The sequence below is a fragment of the Schistocerca gregaria genome, chromosome 5 (assembly GCF_023897955.1).
Source record: "Schistocerca gregaria isolate iqSchGreg1 chromosome 5, iqSchGreg1.2, whole genome shotgun sequence".
Taxonomy (NCBI): Eukaryota; Metazoa; Arthropoda; class Insecta; order Orthoptera; family Acrididae; genus Schistocerca; species Schistocerca gregaria.
Genome location: NC_064924.1, coordinates 207,647,936 through 207,667,320, shown reverse-complemented (window position 1 = coordinate 207,667,320; position 19,385 = coordinate 207,647,936). Strand labels below are relative to the sequence as shown.

Sequence of the window (19,385 nt, the reverse complement as noted above, 5' to 3'; positions counted from 1 at the left end):
ACCTTCATACAGCCCCACTCTGCATTGTTGCCAAATTTATTCGAGATGGCAACATCGCAATGATGTCATGGTGGAAAGTTCAATTTTTGGCGGGAAAATAGTTCAACTGGGGTGCCTTCACTAACCTAACACCCTCCCTCCTCTACCCGCATCCCCACCCATGAAAATGGTGATAGGTTCAAATTTTGGCTGGGAAATAAGGTCACTTGGGCTACCTCCACTAACCTAAGAAAATGGCGGTAGAAAAAGTCACTTGGGCTACTTCTACTAACCTAAGTCATCTGACCGCCACCTCTTGCTTGGTGGGAAAAGGACTCAGCCTGTGCTGGGCTGCTAGGTAGGATGGACATAAGCCTTTATTTTGCAGGCATTCTTTATTTAAACAATTTGAGTTGTTATAGGCAGTTGCTCCATCCAGTGTGTTCACCATGGGGTCCAGAGTCCATCTGACCTAGTACACCGTACTGCCACCATACGGTGCTGTTACCCATGGTGGTCTGTGGAAAAATGGTGGGAAAAGGGCGGTGTACAGCTGTTGGGGAGAGGAAGGAGTGTACTTTATTTATTTTGAAACAGTTTACTTAGGGATTCATTTCCTGCAGTATATTTGTGAGACTGATACAAAACACTAGCCCTGACATGCTTAGGGTCACACCATATAGCCTGCAGACATGCAAGCTACTCGTAAATCAGCAAAATATTGCAGTACACTGATGTGCAGACATCCAAACAACTCCTAAATTGTGAAAATAATGCATGTAAAAGGCTCTGCAAACACACTCACTAATTGTAAACTGTCGAAATAATGCATTGCACAGGCTACAGACCTGTTCACCGAAACAATGCAGTACACTAATGTAAATTGTAAAAAAATAATGCAGATTAACACTCAGCGAACACACTCACTGATTGCAAACTTCCGATATAATGCATTGGACAACCCAAAGATTTGCAAACTACTCGTAAATTACTGAAATAACGCAGTACACTGATGTACAGACAAGCAAACGACTTATAAATGGTCAAAATAATGCATGTAAAATGCTCTGCAAATACGCTTGATAATTGTCTACTGTCGAAGTTATGCATTCCACAGCCTGCACACCTGTTCACCAAATGATGAAACAGACAGGAAAACAACTCGTAAATTGTCAAGAAATAATGCTTGTTTATGCTATGCAAACATGCTCAAAACGCTTAAACAGCTGAAAATAATACAAGGCACAAGCACTCATTGCATGTAAAATACATTTTCGAACTATCATTGCCATTTTGGAGATGTTTGTTGAAAGCAGGACTTCACAATTTCCTGGAAGAATAACACTGATGGATGGGGTGCCTGCAGCGTTAGCACCACAAGGAAGAATGCATTCAGTGTTATTCTAAGCTATTTTCGTAAAAAGGGCCTGTTAGTGCAAGAATTTCCATGCAGACATGCTGAGACATCACGAAAGCTCCTACAAACGCGACCATGAACTACTTTTGCAGCACTTTACTATTTACAAGAGGTAGACTTGGTTCTTATTTACATAGCCATGTGACATCAGTATAATATTGAGAATCTTTCAGTTGTGCCAATCGCTATGCGAACATTTCGCAGCAATTTGTCAGCCATGTAGGCAGGTATACATATAAATGCAGTTAGACACCTTTTGCGCATGGAATGGGTTGTCCCGTTAGCATTGCTGGGGAGAATGCATCGTGTATTATTCTGGGAAGCATTGGCACTCTAACTGTATACCCAAAAACTTCTGGCTGCCGGCGGCAGCAACATGAGAGCAATGGCTCTCTCCCTCTCTCCTCAGTGTTCGTATCATGGGCGCTGGCCATCTTCTGGCTGGCATCAGCGTGTGCGCTCATTGAAGCCACTGTAGGAAGCAGTTCACTGATATCTTGTGATGGACGATAGTTTGAAAGTGTATTTTATGTGCAATGAGTGTTTGTGCACTGTATTATTTTCAGTTGTTTAAGTGTTGGGAGTGTGTTTGCATAGCATTACACATGCATTATTTCTTGACAATTTATGAATTGTTTACATGTCTGTTGCATTATTTTGTGAACAGGTGTGCAGGCTGTGCATTGCATAATTTCGACAGTTGACAATTAGCAAGCATATTTGCAGAGCATTTTACGTGCATGATTTTGCGTTTCTGTACATCAGTGTACTGGATTATTTCGGTGATTTACAAGTAGTTTTCAGGTCTGTAGGCTATGTAGTGAGACCCCATTCACGTCAGGTCGAATGTGTTATTTCAGTCTTATAAACACACTATGTGAATTCCATTCCTAAATAAACTGTTTCAAAATAAATAAAGTACACTTCTTTCCTCTCCCCAGGAGCTGGACACAGAGTCCTTTCCCGCCATTTTTCCGTGGACTGCCATGAGACAACAGCACCCACTGGTGGCAGTAGTGTGTACTAGGTCAGTTGGACTCCAGACCTCAGAGCTATTGCCTATGACATCTCAAATTGTTGAGATAAACAAAGTATGCAAAATAAACCACACTTCAAGTCCTTTTACTGCCAATTCCAAGGAAGAGGTGATGGTCGTATGACATAGGTTAGTGGAAGTAGCCCAAGTGACCTTTTTTCCCTGCCAAAATTTGAATCTCCCACCATTTTCATGGATGGGGAGGGGGGGTTAGGCCGAATTGACCTATTTGTCCGCCAAAATTTGAACTTCCTGCCAAATCTAATGTCGCCATCTTCGATCCGCCATCTTGAATAAATCTGGCAGCAATGCAGAGTGGGGCCGTATGAAGGTTGCCCCACTACTGATGGCTTTGTTATTCAATGTTTTTCCATAGTTTTATTCTTTTGGTTATGTTTTGTGATATATCAGATATTCCCACCTCTTTGTGGTATCTAGGCGCTGTATAATATAATTTTGATATGGATGTTTCCAGGTTTGTAGTTATTGCTGTTACATTGTCCTCAGGTTATATGTATTGCTGAAGAAGAAGTCAAAGCTTGAATGAAACCACCTTCTGTTACAACTGGTTGGCTGCTTTGGATTCATTTACTTAACACACAATTTCAAACCTTTATGAAACCATTTCTCACCTCACCTTCCCCCTCCCTGCCCCCTCCCACCACTAACTCACACACACACACACACACACACACACACACACACACACACACACACACACACATACACAAAATAATGAAAGGCAAAACATAAGTTTATCATCTACTACATTTTCGATTTTTATGCAGTAAAACTTTACCGTCAGGCATGATAGCTTAATTTATTACTTATTCATTGCTACTCTATTTTTAACACGTTTCATGCTGACGGTATACACACATACAACTGCATAAACGGATGACACTTTGCGCAACATCTCTAAAACAATATTCATGAAACGGCCGTTAAGAAACCGGCTCTGAACATCAGAAGTGCCAGAACCTTCATAGACCTCTAGCGGAGAAACAATGATACATGATACGACGTCACATAAAAAATGTTTCTTTGCTTATCGCCGCATAAATCTGTGTGGTACACGGTAATGGCGCGTTGAGACTAATGCATTTTTACATTAATTATCTCTTATATCTGAGGCACTGAGAATCTCATAGGCTTAATGCACAGGAGCAATGTTTTGCGAGAAATAGATGTTTCTGAAAATAAAATTTATAGACAAATCAATAGTCTCATAGGTCGAAACTGTTTTTTAACCATGTTTCAACATCCTTACTTCCAATGAAAAAATAATGTACGCGTTTTGTTTGAAAAGATTAATTAATATCTAAGATTATATTAATTATTAAGCTTAGGTGACAAAGTTTCCATCTGCAGGCTAGGGACGATAATATATGTTGACTGTGTAAAATGAAAGTGATATTAGAATAAGACCATTGTTCACGAGTAATATGATAAAAATTACTAATAAACAATACACACTAAAAGCAGCATACACATAATTCTGACCTATTCCCACCCTTCATGGTCCTCGTCATCGTCTCCATCCAGATGGATACTCTGAAATTCACATTTAAGTGCCTGGCAGAGAGTGCATTGAGGCACTTTCACAATATTTTTCAATTATTCCAGTCTCGAACAGCCCGCGAAGAAACGAACACCTATATCTTTCCGTGCGAGCCTTGATTTTGACTGTGTAATGAAAGTGATATTAGAATCAGAACACTGTCGACGAGGAATGTTTTAAAAATGACTAATAAACAATATAATGGTAATTTCTCCTTATGTAGATCCAGCACATTTGGAGGAGAAAGTTGATAATTGAAATTCCGTGAGAAGATTCCGCCTCAACGGAAAAAGCCTTTGTTTTGATGACGTCCAACCCAAATCCTGTATCATGTCAGTGACTCTCGATAATACCAAACCTGCTGCTCTTCTTTGAACTTTCTCGATGTACTCCGACAATCCTGTCTGGTAAGGATCCCACACCGCGCAGCAGTACTCCAAACGACTGACAAGCGTGGTGTAGGGAGTCTCTTTAGTATATCTGTTGAATCTTCTAAGTATTCTGTCAATACATCGTATAGTATTTGGTTTGCCTTCCCCATAACATTATTTGTAAGTTATTTTCAATTTAAGTTGTTCGTAATTGTAATTTCTAAGTGCAGGGTGTACATAAAGTCTGGGAACTCTGTCAATTATTTACTGCACTACATCAAAACATTGTACAGATATCATACATATGTCATTTTGAAGATAACCCTGCAATTTTTTTCCTTGTATACCGCCACAGAATAGTTTGGTAATTTGCCGATAGCCAGCGCTAGTCGCAAACATGGCGTGTTCAGATGCGGAGTGAGCTGTTTCGTGAAATAGCTTCCCTGATCACCAGATCTCACTCCGTGTGACTATGTTTTCTGTGGGGACACATTGAAGATCTGGTGTGTGTACCGCCTTTACTACGTGATGCAGCAGAGCTCCGGGAGGGAATACGGGAAGCGACTGTCACAGTCGACGACGCCATGCTGGGATGCGTATGACATAAATTGGATTACCGTATTGACGTCTACCGGATCACTCATGGTACTCATATCAAATGCTTGTGAAAAAGACTTTCATAGTTATCTATGACATCTGTACAGTGTTTAATTCTTATGCAATAAATAATTGGAAGTGTTCCCGGACTTTATGTACCCGGTATTTAGTTGTATATTTGGGCTTTAGATTCGACTGATTTATCGTGTAATCGAAGTTTAACGGATTCCTTTTTCCACTCGTGTGGACTACCTCCAGCTTTTCATTATAAAGGGACACTTTACAATTTTCGCTCCACACAGATAACTTTTCAAAATCGTTTTGCAATTTGTTTTGATGTCTGATGATTGTACTTGACCTTCGTCAACTACTACGAACTGTGACCTGTCTGGCAGAAATCACAAACCCAGTCGCATAACTCAGACGATATTTCATAAGTACGCAACTTGATTACAAGCTTGTTGTGAGGTGCAGTGTTAAACGTTTCTTGTAAATCTAGAAATATGGAATCAATTTGAAATCATTTGTAGATAGCACTCAGAACTTCGTGTGAGTAAAACGATAGTTGTGTTTCACAGTAACGATGTTTTCTTAATCCGTATTGACTATGTGACAATAGACCGTTCTCTTCGAGGTAACTCACAATGTATGGACGCAATACATGTTCCAAAATCCTTTTGCATATCGACGTTAACGATTTGGGTCTGTAATTTAGTGGATTATCACTAGTGCCTTTCTTGAATGTTGTTCCGATCTGTGAAACTTTCTAGTCATTTTCATTAAGATTTAGGTTCAGAGAAAACTGCCATTGCACCTACGATTGTGAGGTATTATTGCTATATACTTGATGTACACACTAAATCATGTCGCCAATCCTAGGTAACAACTGAGCGGCAGAGAGCAACTCATTGTTTTGGACCCTTCTGAAAATAAATAGGCGACAAAGGAGTGAGACAGCTTCTCGTGAATGTTCATATGTACAGTGTGGGGTTACAGATGCAAATAAAGCTGGACCACCACGACATCAACAGTCATCAGAAGAATTCATACGTGCTACAGTCTCAAAATCGATGACGGTGTGCTTCAGGCCCTAATGCTTCTAAACGCCTCAGTTATTCGCTTATTTTTATATAATTTCCTCGACGCCTCAAGATGCGTCTCATCAGCGATCCCCACTTTAAGCCGAGTTGTGGCAGAAATTTCTTCCGGATTTCGATGGATCGTTAGTTATTAGATCTACCCATACAATCGTCAGCATTCTTCTGTAGCACCAAATTTCTTCGGCCGTCACCTTTATTTTGCTGCTCAAGTAGCAAAACGCATTCCACTAAATTTAGCGTCTCATTTCTCGCTAGCAATTCCCTTAGTATCGCCTTATTTAATTCAACTATATTGTGTCACCCTTGTTTTACTTTCATTGATGTTAATCTTACAACCTCTTCTCAGGATACTATCTATTCCGTTCAGAGTCCTTCGCTGTCTCTGACAGAATTACAGTGCTATCACCAAACCTCAAAAATTTAGTTTCTGCTCCTTGAACTTTAATTCCCTCTAATTTCTTCTTGGTTGCTTTTACTGTTTTCTCAATGTACAGACTGAATAACATTGGGAGTAGGTTACAGCCCCACCTCACTCCCCACTCAACTACTGCTTTTCACGCCCTTCGACTCTTATGACTGCAGTCTGCTATAAATGCAGGTCTACTTTTCTTTGATCTAAGATGAGTAGTTTGGTCGGTAATATGGTATTTACTCGCGTAATCCTACGTTTATCTCGCACCTGACTAAAATATTCCACGACTAAACGTGCAGTTCTTATTTGAATCACTCATATCTCTGTCGTTAACAAAATCTGTCAAGGGTTCCAATACGACGAGCATCAACTTGGAATTAATCGAACGTTTTTTGTAAACGATCTTTTCCTTACTGCTACTTCCTTAGAATTACTTACTTAGAGTTACTCCAGTAAATATGTTCTTCCCTACTTCCTTCCACATAATTAGATGTGATCGTTCTACCTTCAGTCACTGCAGGTAGATACTTCTGGGTACTTGGAGGAAGTTAGGTGCAGAGAAGAAGATACTAGCACTTCAGTAGACAATGCTTAACCATCGATTTCCCCATGAGGATAGTTAGAAAGCAAAATTAAAAGAAGACATGAAACTGCCGTTCGGAACATGTACTAGAGAACGTATCAGAATTAAATGTATTTTGAAGTAGACTGTCACAAATCACTGAGGCAATCAGTGTGGTCTTGCTGTAGCGACAAATAAACAGTTATTCCAAATCAGTCATAATGGACAAGACCAAAAGTAACTAGTCCGAAAGACGGTTAGTGGAAGGAAAGTCTCACGCCTTTTCTCCGCCAAACCTATGAAATATTTGTACTTACAAACAATTTATCATAATGTTTCCCAAAGAGCAAGAAAAAGATATTGCACCAATCACCAGCTGATTCCTGTCATGGATGAAAACAAGGACACTTCCTCTAGCGAGGCGACAGCACACAATTCCAAATGCATAAACAGGACCAGGCGAAACTGGCTTTGACAGGAGACTTATATTAATAAATCATTTCTTTTGTCCCATATCGGAAAAGCGAAACCCTAGCGAGATGAATCGAAATCTTGACCACGATTGATATTTTCGAGAAAGCTTATTCATTTCCGTTGTTTGTTCTAGATTACCGACGCTATCAGTAGAAAATTGGAGAAGTTATTTCAGGCAGAATGGTGATTTTACATTCAATGGTAATCACAGTAAGAAGACTAACAAACGGTGTACTCGACTCAACTGGCTCTAGTCAGCCGCGACAACACTTAAAAATGCTGGAGAGAGTGCTGTGTTAGCTTAAGGGTTTGTTCAAAGGAAGCTGTTTGTCTTAGCGAAGTTTTCTCTTCGCTCTTACCGTCAGATTTATCCAAGGCCTGTTAACAACATGAGAGCGTCTTTTGCCCACTTTCAGAGCTTCATAGACCTCGGACTTCCTTCCGCAGAGAAACAATTTCGTGGCGAAAGGCTAAGCCACAGATTTCGAAAGTTCCTCTCTGAAGAAGAATGTACACTGTTATTAATCCTTCTGAAAAACTGAAAAGGTTTATGTGTGCCATGATCTTTAATAATTGCGTAATCTGCACAACAGCAGTAGGAAAGTATTTGGAAAAGACTCGTTGAATTATTTTTTATCGACCGATGAAGTATTGGAAAGTAGTTTGAATAAGTGTAATGAACGAAAATTTGCAGTGTTTAGTGTCATCCCCTTCAAGAAAATACTTGCAAAAGTGTAGCTGAATTTTATTTTATGATACCGGGAGTTTCAGATAAGTTGCATTTCTCTGCAACTTAAACTTACTTAAAAAAGTTTACATAAGAAACAGAGTTTTTGAATGTAGTTTATTTTTCTGTTTTCCAGAGAGTTGCAGTTACTAGCCAATTTTTTTAGTATAACATTCTTCCTGTACTTTAGGTCAAGTATTTCAATCACGTCAGCGTCCTCTTAATAATTTCACCATTTTTCAATTATTCACCATTTCGGGATATTCAGTTTTACCCTATTAATAATATCTTGTTTTGTGTTATGGTAGTTGCTCTTTGTTTATTAACATGAATTGGAAAACGCCCAGTTTAAGAACCTTATATTATAACAGGACAGATTCTAACAGTCATTAATTTTATGTGTTTCTTAATTAATGATCATGTAGCAAATAGATGAGTTAAATTAATTAAGTAATAAGCATTAAATAAGTTAACTAGTTTATTAAAAACATAAGTTTTGAAAACATAAAACTGGAAGTTTAACTCTTCTATTAACTTTTTATTTCTTAAGAAATTTAACTAAGTAAATTAAATCAATGACATTCTTAAATCACACTGTGTGCAAATCTGTATAAATAGAATTTCTATCAATTTTAATTAGGAAACTACAACCATTCGAAGTTTGAGCTGTGGATCTAACATTTTGTACTAAGGTGGCTGTGTTGAGATGACATTTGTGGTGGCGGAATGTTCATTTAAGTAATGTGTTCAAAAAGTGACTGTTTTAATGAAGGCATAATTCACAGCATCTTCTCTACGACCTGGCGCCGTAAGGTTCCTCCGTGTGATGTTTGAAGTCATCAGGGGTTTTGGCTTCGGTGAGATAAACACGATTCCTCAGAAGTTTTCAGAATAAGAAAACTACTGGTGTTAAATGGGACGAAGGTGAGGGCTATTCCTCCGAACAGCAGCGACTGAACCATTTTACACAATATTTATTGTTTAGTTCTTGCACAACATGAAGCGCATGCTGACCAAACATCTTGGTGCATCTAAATACGGCCTCGAGAGTCTAGAGCGACACTCAACGAGAAAACGTAAACTGTAACCGATAAAAGCTCGATACATCCGACCCGTCAGAGTGCCCACGAAGTAGTGTGGACATCGATACCACCTCCAGGGATTCAAGAGTACACGTTAAGGGACCCTTTTCCTTTGACGATCGACTGACACGACCTAGGATATTATATGGCCCAGTAAAGCATATTATGACGGTTTATGGCACCATAATTTTGAACTCGTATTCATCAGAATATATGATTCATTGTGAACCATCCAGTATGTGCAAGTCTGATACAAGTGATTGTACTGGCTTCTTGTATGTGACCTCTGGACCACGATGTATTACATGAAAAAAAAGCTACATCTACATCCTAGCTTCTTGCCGATCTTCGTCTATTGCCGAAGCGTGTTCTCAAATTCCTCGTTTCTCGAAACCATTGTCCAGCACGCAAACATGTAATGGCTGCACCTAGATATCTCATGGAATGAGTCATGGATTGTTTGTTGTCACCGTATCTTCAGTCGACGATCATCAGTAACATGTCAGCCTTCTCGCCGGACGTGTGCACGACGTTCATTCGTTAACCAATCTTGGCTGTTTGTGCATTTCGATCTTTGTAACATGCGGCTGTGTAAGGGTGGAGTGTATAAAACAATCGAACACGACTTCAGACAACGCGACAAGGAAGATTGTCGCTCCGTGACAGCAGTAATTTTACATCTCATCCATAGGTCGTTTAGAAGGCGGGCTGAGCTGTGCTTTCATGAAAATGAGCACACATGTGAACACCTCTCTTAAATGAACATTTCGCCACAAAAAGCTATCTGAAGGCAGGCTATTACGTACAGCATGTTACATTCACGTCTGAAAGTTTGAACCTTTGTAGCTCCTTAAATAAAATCGATAGAAATTTGGTTTGATTTGTACACAGTTTATTCAAATGCATCAGGTATAGGACAGATGAAAATAATAGTCTAGCTTTTGTATAGTACAACATAATACAGGGTGGAGATTCTTGTTATCATATTTATGCTATAGCAGTCACCCTGAAATTTGGTAGAAAAGGTTTTCAAAGTGCTTCCCAGTGTGTAGTGTCTTGAACTTTCTGTGATAAATTACTGAGGATCACCGTTTTTCTCTAAATTGAAGTGAGGATCCTGGAGTGTTACAGTTTTCGAAGACTCTGCCCTTTAGATAATCCCACCAGTGGAGATTAGGAGTAAAAGCGGGAGTGTGCAGCAGTTTGAACCTTTGGATTCACAGAACTCACGAATTCGTTGACGTCCTGTTAGAGATGGGAGTGTGCCTCATCACAAAACCAGATGATTAACAATTGTTCCATTTTCAAAGGCATCAACCATCTCATTCCAAAAGAATATCGCTGTCTTCCGAAAGTTCTAACAGTTGAGTTTTTAACGGAAAATGTTAAGTTTCTGTTTCATTATCCTTGGGAGGGACAGTTGTGACATCTTGAGTTGCAGTGCTGAATGTTTTCTTTGATGTAGTAGGCTCTTCACTGAATACGGTCCGTACTTGCTTCATATTGTCCAGCGTTGAGGCTGAGGCTGGACCTTCCTTGAGTCATGTAGGAATCCAGACGTTCAACACGATTCATCAACATGTTAAACAAAACAAGGAACACTTCCTCAAAGTCCACAACAGAGGTTGCTTAAATTTTGTCAGCGTAATTGGATGTCCTCTCAGTACTACAACCTCGCGGAAAAGTATTCATTCCGCATTGTGCTCTTCCTGGATTAAATGTGCCTCGGATGTATAATAATACATCCGGAAACAAACACTGTTCCAATGTTCGTGCTTCCTTTCTGAAAGGTGAAATGAGATACTGTTGAGTGAGATTCATAACTTTCGGAGCTACAACACAATATCACAAGGAGACTCATTTATGGCTTACGATCGAAGCACAACAGACAAACATTCTCTAACACCTACTTTGCGCCACACTGTGCTATGTTGTGGAGAAAAACATCTCATCTGAGACAGTTTGTTAATGATGTCACTACGAACACATTTCTTTTGTTTTCAGAATACGGTGCACCGAAAGGCTGGCACGTATTGTGACAGCTGGATCGTGGTCTGAATGTGTGGAGCGAAAAGTTTCCAGATGACAGAAAAGCCAGGTGACGTTTGTGATCGCAGTGCCGCGTCCGGCATTATCGACGAGTGTGATTACAGCACAGTGTGTGCCCCCCCCCCCCCCCCCCCCCCCGTTACCTCGCTGCCGGCGTTGCCGCGGGTAGGGTTGTTGGGAAGGCTGATGGGGAGGGGCAGGAAGTGGGGAGGGGGGAGGGGACGCGCTAATGGGGAGGCTGTACGACCCCCGACCTTTGGCGCGGTTTCACGCCGCGAGCCGTCCTCTGCCAACAGCGCGGTTCGCCGACCTCTGGCGGAGCTTGGCGGCCGATTGAAGGGTCGCCAATAACGAGGCCGCATCGGGCCGCATCCTCACAGCGCCGCTGACAGCGGCCATGAGCCACGTTATCACGCAGGCTCAGAGCGGCCATTCAGTGCTCAACGTTTACCATCATCCCTTCCGTCTCTGAACCACTACTGGTGTACCTTAAGCGCTCAAAATTGTGTTAATATGTAAAGGGCGAAACTTAATAGTATTGTCACACCCAAATATTCTATACCTGCATAAAACACAAGTGCTCTGCTAAAATAATGTGTTAAGGGGGGGGGGGGTTATGACGTCAAACGGGCCGTCTTCGAGAAGAACAGGCACCACAGGACATTTTAATTTGCACTGTCTATGCTTTTACAAATAAATACATAAAACTTTGTCAGCATGACCAGGAAGGATTCAGGGTTCTACATCTACATCTACATTTATACTCCGCAAGCCACCCAACGGTGTGTGGCGGAGGGCACTTTACGTGCCACTGCCATTACTTCCCTTTTCTGTTCCAATCGCGTATGGTTCGCGGGATGAACGACTGTCTGAAAGCCTCCGTGAGCACTCGAATCTCTCTAATTTTACATTCGTGATCTCCTCGGGAGGTATAAGTAGGAGGAAGCAATATATTCGATACCTCATCCTGAAACGCACCCTCTCGAAACCTAGACAGCAAGCTACACCGCGATGCAGAGCGCCTCTCTTGCTGAGTCTGCCATTGAGTTTGCTAAACACCTCCGTAACGCTATCACGGTTACCAAATAACCCTGTGACGAAACGCGCCGCTCTTCTTTGGATCTTCTCTATTTCCTCCGTCTACCCCATCTGGTACGGACCCCACACTGATGAGCAATACTCAAGTATATGTCGAACGAGTGTTTTGTAAGCCACCTCCTTTGTTGATGGACTACATTTTCTAAGGACTCTCCCAATGAATCTCAATCTGGTACCTGCCTTACCAACAATTAATTTTATATGATCATTCCACTTCAAATCGTTCCGCACGCATACTCCCAGATATTTTATAGAAGTAACTGCTACCATTGTTTGTTCCGCTATCATATAATAATACAATAAAGGATCCTTCTTTCTATGTATTCGCAATACATTACATTTGTCACAAACATTGCAGTGGAAGTTAAAAACCATGTGAAAATAATTTTTTTACACCTGAAATTTCATGATTTTTTTCACTTACTGTTGGCTGCATTTGTTGCTATAGGTATACTTTTCTTCATAAGTAAGAGAGAATCTTCGATGAATTTTGCACAGCTTACAAACCATACTCACTGGTGTATGAAACTCTAGAATTTATTGAATCTATGAAAAAATGAATGAACTGTTTCATTTTAAACTTCATGTTTAGAGAAAATTCGAGTTTTATAGTTAGTTATCTCAATTTTTACCACAGTTTTTAACATATTTGGGAAATTCTAGAGTTTCATACACCTGTAAGTATGGTTTGCATGCTATGCAAAATCTATCGAAGAATCTCTCTTACTTATAAAGAAAAGTGTACCTAAAGCAACAAATACAGCCAATACTAAGTGAAAAAAAATGATGAAATTTCACACGTTAAAAAAATCCTTTTGCTATGTTTTTGAACTTCCACTTCTATGAGTGTGAATCCTGAATCCAACCTGGTCATGGTGACAAAGTTTTATTAATTCATTTGTATAAGTATAGACAGTGCAAATTAAAATATCCTGTGCTGCCTCTCCGGCTTCAAAGCCACCCGTTTCACGTCCTACCCCCTTAAGCAGGCATGTGACAATGCATCTGAGACTTAAATGAGACAAACCTGAGCAAGCAACGTGTTACAACAAAATAAGGCATGAAGAAAATAGCGAATCACATAATGTTTACGTAAAGTCTCAAGCTGATTTCTCATGTTTAAGAAAGTACATCGAAGTACATAGAAAGTGTAGTATATAGTACTTCTGTGTCTAAAATTTATGTGAAAACCGTCTCAGCAACACATAGAACATTTATGTCTCGTGTTAGAGTGATAGCTCCATGTCTATAGTAAGTCAAAATACGCAAAGAATGTTGCCATTTCGATAGTAGGATTACTTTAGGTTATGTTGCTAGTCGTGAAAAAATCGAAGTATGAGCTCTTGACATTTTGAGAGGTCTTTCAGTGATGTTTCACCCCTTCAAGCACCATTATAGGGGTAAGAATATGATGAACTAACTTCTACACTACAGGAATGTAATCGATGATACTGACTGCTTACTATTGCTTTATATTAAATTTTATCTATGTTTACAGCTTTCGAGTGAAACTGCAATATTTAACGATCGGAACTATGGTGCCAAGGCTCTTTTGAAGGTTTTTCAAATTGTATTTCCATTAATAACTATTGAATAATAAGAAAATGCAATCACAATGCATCAAATACAACATGCAACATAGCCTAAGAGAAACGAGCTGACTAAGCACTATTGAAAAGGGGAAGAAGGCATTTTAATGAAATTATTAAGTTGTTGTTTCACTTAAACTACACATCTTCGTGGTACGCAAAAGTAACTTCATAATGATCATAACATGCGATGTAAACATACGAAACAGCCAAACAAAAAGATGTATAACCTTCCACACATAGACAGCAAATATCAGTACCTGAAAAATACGGTCGCTGCACAAGAACAAAATTATTTGCAATATACGAGGTGCATTCAAGTTCTAAGGCCTCCGATTTTTTTTTTTAAATTAACTACTCACCCGAAATCGATGAAACTGGCGTTACTTCTCGACGTAATCGCCCTGCAGACGTACACATTTTTCACAACGCTGACGCAATGATTCCATGGCAGCGGCGAAGGCTTCTTTAGGAGTCGGTTTTGCCCACTGGAAAATAGCTGAGGCAATAGCAGCACGGCTGGTGAATGTGCGGCCACGGAGAGTGTCTTTCAGCACTGGCGCTTACCCGTAATTTTTTTGATGGCGGTGAATCTGTGTGCTTCCATTGAGCTGACTGGCGCTTTGCTTCTGGATTGAAAAATTGCATCCACGTCTCATCCATTGTCACAACCGACGAAAAGAAAGTCCCATTCACGCTTTTGTTGCGCGTCAACATTGCTTGGCCATGCCACATGGGCAGCCATGTGGTCGTCCGTCAGCATTCGTGGCACAAACCTAGATGACACTTTTCGCATTTTCAGGTCGTCATGCAGGATTGTGTGCACAGAACCCACATAAATGCCAACTCTGGAGGAGATCTGTTCAACAGTCATTCGGCGATCCCCGAAAACAATTCTCTCCACTTTCTCGATCATGTCGTCAGACTGGCTTGTGCGCGCCCGAGGATGTTTCGGTTTTTTGTCACACGATGTTTGCCTTCATTAAACTGTCGTACCCACGAACGCACTTTCGACACATCCATAACTCCATCACCACATGCCTCCTTCAACTGTCGATGAATTTCAGTTGGTTTCACACCACGCAAATTCAGAAAACGAATGATTGCACGCTATTCAAGTAAGGAAAACGTCGCCATTTTAAGTATTTAAAACAGTTCTCATCTCACCGATAACGGTAAAATTCCATCTGCCGTACGGTGCTGCCATCTCTGGGACGTATTGAAAATGAACGCGGCCTCATTTTAAAACAATGCGCATGTTTCTGTCTCTTTCCAGTCCGGAGAAAGAAAATCGGAGGCCTTAGAACTTGAATGCACCTCGTATGTTAAGAATTCGAATAGAAAATACACATGCCGCTACCGTTGTAAATTAATAGTTCTGCAATATTAAAAAGTGTACTCATGGCTTCCATAAGAGCACTGTTTATAAAACCTACAGGTTAATCTCCAATATTGTCAACGACTAAATTTCGAGTTCTCTACCAGATTTAAGAAGGCCCAATGGAAGTTAAAAACCATGTGAAAATAATTTTTTTACACCTGAAATTTCATGATTTTTTTCACTTACTGTTGGCTGCATTTGTTGCTATAGGTATACTTTTCTTCATAAGTAAGAGAGAATCTTCGATGAATTTTGCACAGCTTACAAACCATACTCACTGGTGTATGAAACTCTAGAATTTATTGAATCTATGAAAAAATGAATGAACTGTTTCATTTTAAACTTCATGTTTAGAGAAAATTCGAGTTTTATAGTTAGTTATCTCAATTTTTACCACAGTTTTTAACATATTTGGGAAATTCTAGAGTTTCATACACCTGTAAGTATGGTTTGCATGCTATGCAAAATCTATCGAAGAATCTCTCTTACTTATAAAGAAAAGTGTACCTAAAGCAACAAATACAGCCAATACTAAGTGAAAAAAAATGATGAAATTTCACACGTTAAAAAAATCCTTTTGCTATGTTTTTGAACTTCCACTTCTATGAGTGTGAATCCTGAATCCAACCTGGTCATGGTGACAAAGTTTTATTAATTCATTTGTATAAGTATAGACAGTGCAAATTAAAATATCCTGTGCTGCCTCTCCGGCTTCAGAGCCACCCGTTTCACGTCCTACCCCCTTAAGCAGGCATGTGACAATGCATCTGAGACTTAAATGAGACAAACCTGAGCAAGCAACGTGTTACAACAAAATAAGGCATGAAGAAAATAGCGAATCACATAATGTTTACGTAAAGCCTCAAGCTGATTTCTCATGTTTAAGAAAGTACATCGAAGTACATAGAAAGTGTAGTATATAGTACTTCTGTGTCTAAAATTTATGTGAAAACCGTCTCAGCAACACATAGAACATTTATGTCTCGTGTTAGAGTGATAGCTCCATGTCTATAGTAAGTCAAAATACGCAAAGAATGTTGCCATTTCGATAGTAGGATTACTTTAGGTTATGTTGCTAGTCGTGAAAAAATCGAAGTATGAGCTCTTGACATTTTGAGAGGTCTTTCAGTGATGTTTCACCCCTTCAAGCACCATTATAGGGGTAAGAATATGATGAACTAACTTCTACACTACAGGAATGTAATCGATGATACTGACTGCTTACTATTGCTTTATATTAAATTTTATCTATGTTTACAGCTTTCGAGTGAAACTGCAATATTTAACGATCGGAACTATGGTGCCAAGGCTCTTTTGAAGGTTTTTCAAATTGTATTTCCATTAATAACTATTGAATAATAAGAAAATGCAATCACAATGCATCAAATACAACATGCAACATAGCCTAAGAGAAACGAGCTGACTAAGCACTATTGAAAAGGGGAAGAAGGCATTTTAATGAAATTATTAAGTTGTTGTTTCACTTAAGCTACACATCTTCGTGGTACGCAAAAGTAACTTCATAATGATCATAACATGCGATGTAAACATACGAAACAGCCAAACAAAAAGATGTATAACCTTCCACACATAGACAGCAAATATCAGTACCTGAAAAATACGGTCGCTGCACAAGAACAAAATTATTTGCAATATACGAGGTGCATTCAAGTTCTAAGGCCTCCGATTTTTTTTTTAAATTAACTACTCACCCGAAATCGATGAAACTGGCGTTACTTCTCGACGTAATCGCCCTGCAGACGTACACATTTTTCACAACGCTGACGCAATGATTCCATGGCAGCGGCGAAGGCTTCTTTAGGAGTCTGTTTTGCCCACTGGAAAATAGCTGAGGCAATAGCAGCACGGCTGGTGAATGTGCGGCCACGGAGAGTGTCTTTCAGCACTGGCGCTTACCCGTAATTTTTTTGATGGCGGTGAATCTGTGTGCTTCCATTGAGCTGACTGGCGCTTTGCTTCTGGATTGAAAAATTGCATCCACGTCTCATCCATTGTCACAACTGACGAAAAGAAAGTCCCATTCACGCTTTTGTTGCGCGTCAACATTGCTTGGCCATGCCACATGGGCAGCCATGTGGTCGTCCGTCAGCATTCGTGGCACAAACCTAGATGACACTTTTCGCATTTTCAGGTCGTCATGCAGGATTGTGTGCACAGAACCCACATAAATGCCAACTCTGGAGGAGATCTGTTCAACAGTCATTCGGCGATCCCCGAAAACAATTCTCTCCACTTTCTCGATCATGTCGTCAGACTGGCTTGTGCGCGCCCGAGGATGTTTCGGTTTTTTGTCACACGATGTTTGCCTTCATTAAACTGTCGTACCCACGAACGCACTTTCGACACATCCATAACTCCATCACCACATGCCTCCTTCAACTGTCGATGAATTTCAGTTGGTTTCACACCACGCAAATTCAGAAAACGAATGATTGCACGCTATTCAAGTAAGGAAAACGTCGCCATTTTAAGTATTTAAAACAGTTCTCATCTCACCGATAACGGTAAAATTCCATCTGCCGTACGGTGCTGCCATCTCTGGGACGTATTGAAAATGAACGCGGCCTCATTTTAAAACAATGCGCATGTTTCTGTCTCTTTCCAGTCCGGAGAAAGAAAATCGGAGGCCTTAGAACTTGAATGCACCTCGTATGTTAAGAATTCGAATAGAAAATACACATGCCGCTACCGTTGTAAATTAATAGTTCTGCAATATTAAAAAGTGTACTCATGGCTTCCATAAGAGCACTGTTTATAAAACCTACAGGTTAATCTCCAATATTGTCAACGACTAAATTTCGAGTTCTCTACCAGATTTAAGAAGGCCCAATGGAAGTTAAAAACCATGTGAAAATAATTTTTTTACACCTGAAATTTCATGATTTTTTTCACTTACTGTTGGCTGCATTTGTTGCTATAGGTATACTTTTCTTCATAAGTAAGAGAGAATCTTCGATGAATTTTGCACAGCTTACAAACCATACTCACTGGTGTATGAAACTCTAGAATTTATTGAATCTATGAAAAAATGAATGAACTGTTTCATTTTAAACTTCATGTTTAGAGAAAATTCGAGTTTTATAGTTAGTTATCTCAATTTTTACCACAGTTTTTAACATATTTGGGAAATTCTAGAGTTTCATACACCTGTAAGTATGGTTTGCATGCTATGCAAAATCTATCGAAGAATCTCTCTTACTTATAAAGAAAAGTGTACCTAAAGCAACAAATACAGCCAATACTAAGTGAAAAAAAATGATGAAATTTCACACGTTAAAAAAATCCTTTTGCTATGTTTTTGAACTTCCACTTCTATGAGTGTGAATCCTGAATCCAACCTGGTCATGGTGACAAAGTTTTATTAATTCATTTGTATAAGTATAGACAGTGCAAATTAAAATATCCTGTGCTGCCTCTCCGGCTTCAAAGCCACCCGTTTCACGTCCTACCCCCTTAAGCAGGCATGTGACAATGCATCTGAGACTTAAATGAGACAAACCTGAGCAAGCAACGTGTTACAACAAAATAAGGCACGAAGAAAATAGCGAATCACATAATGTTTACGTAAAGCCTCAAGCTGATTTCTCATGTTTAAGAAAGTACATCGAAGTACATAGAAAGTGTAGTATATAGTACTTCTGTGTCTAAAATTTATGTGAAAACCGTCTCAGCAACACATAGAACATTTATGTCTCGTGTTAGAGTGATAGCTCCATGTCTATAGTAAGTCAAAATACGCAAAGAATGTTGCCATTTCGATAGTAGGATTACTTTAGGTTATGTTGCTAGTCGTGAAAAAATCGAAGTATGAGCTCTTGACATTTTGAGAGGTCTTTCAGTGATGTTTCACCCCTTCAAGCACCATTATAGGGGTAAGAATATGATGAACTAACTTCTACACTACAGGAATGTAATCGATGATACTGACT

The 19,385-nt window shown here is 39.7% G+C and overlaps 1 protein-coding gene across 1 annotated transcript in view; it reads right to left on the bottom strand.

The window, feature by feature from the left end:
- LOC126272541 (alpha-tocopherol transfer protein-like) overlaps positions 1-19,385 on the bottom strand; it is an 87,290-nt gene that overhangs the window by 26,836 nt on the left and 41,069 nt on the right. The window lies entirely within an intron of this gene.